Source organism: Octopus bimaculoides, chromosome 9 (assembly GCF_001194135.2).
Source record: "Octopus bimaculoides isolate UCB-OBI-ISO-001 chromosome 9, ASM119413v2, whole genome shotgun sequence".
NCBI classification, from domain to species: Eukaryota; Metazoa; Mollusca; class Cephalopoda; order Octopoda; family Octopodidae; genus Octopus; species Octopus bimaculoides.
The window spans coordinates 82575454-82576241 of record NC_068989.1 but is presented as its reverse complement, the minus strand read 5'-3'; the positions used below and the strand labels follow the sequence as shown (position 1 = coordinate 82576241).

The 788-nt window shown below is 33.5% G+C and overlaps 1 protein-coding gene across 1 annotated transcript in view; it reads right to left on the bottom strand.

Annotated features, from left to right (window-relative positions):
- LOC106883831 (BMP and activin membrane-bound inhibitor homolog) overlaps positions 1 to 788 on the bottom strand; it is a 115109-nt gene that overhangs the window by 3765 nt on the left and 110556 nt on the right. The window lies entirely within an intron of this gene.

Sequence of the window (788 nt, the reverse complement as noted above, 5' to 3'; positions counted from 1 at the left end):
TGTGTGTGTGTGTGTGTATACATATATGTGTATATTTATTTATCTATTTGACTCTTATCTCTAGCAAAGCTGGAACTTTTCCAGTACTATCACGATTTTAAAACTTCCCTGTTCGGTTCACGGTTTGAATTGCCACTAATATTATAATCTATTTATTAATAATACATTTATATATATGTGTGTGCATGTATGTGTGTGTGTGTGTGTGTGTGTGTGTGTGCGTTATTATATATATATATATAAGTCGTGGAAACGTTCCGTCTGCTGTGACAATCGGATATGTGAAATCCAGTGATGTTGTGGGAGAAGGCTCGGCTTCCAATAAACTAATACTTATATACGTATCTATATATCTATTTCTATATCTATCTATCGATCTCTCTGTCTATCCATCTTATTTGCTAATATATATATATATACATTTTCAGAATGAGATAAAAATCCAAGGCTGTGAAAAAATTCAGAACATTTATAAATAGGTCTTACAGCTGTTTCCGGGATATGTATAAAATATCCTGGAAACAGCTGTAAGACCTTCTATTTATAAATGTTCTGAAATCTTTCACAGCCTTGGATTTTTATCTCATTCTGAAATTTTTTAATATATATAAACATGCTGATATATGACCTACGTTGGATTCCTCACTCGCATAATCACCGAACCTGGAGCTTAACTATTGTCTGTCCATAGCACTTAGCACTTACTCAACATTACCTGACACCATTGGGTCTTCTTGACACCATTACCTCTCATAACCTCTCTCTCTCTCTCTCTCCCTTTATATATA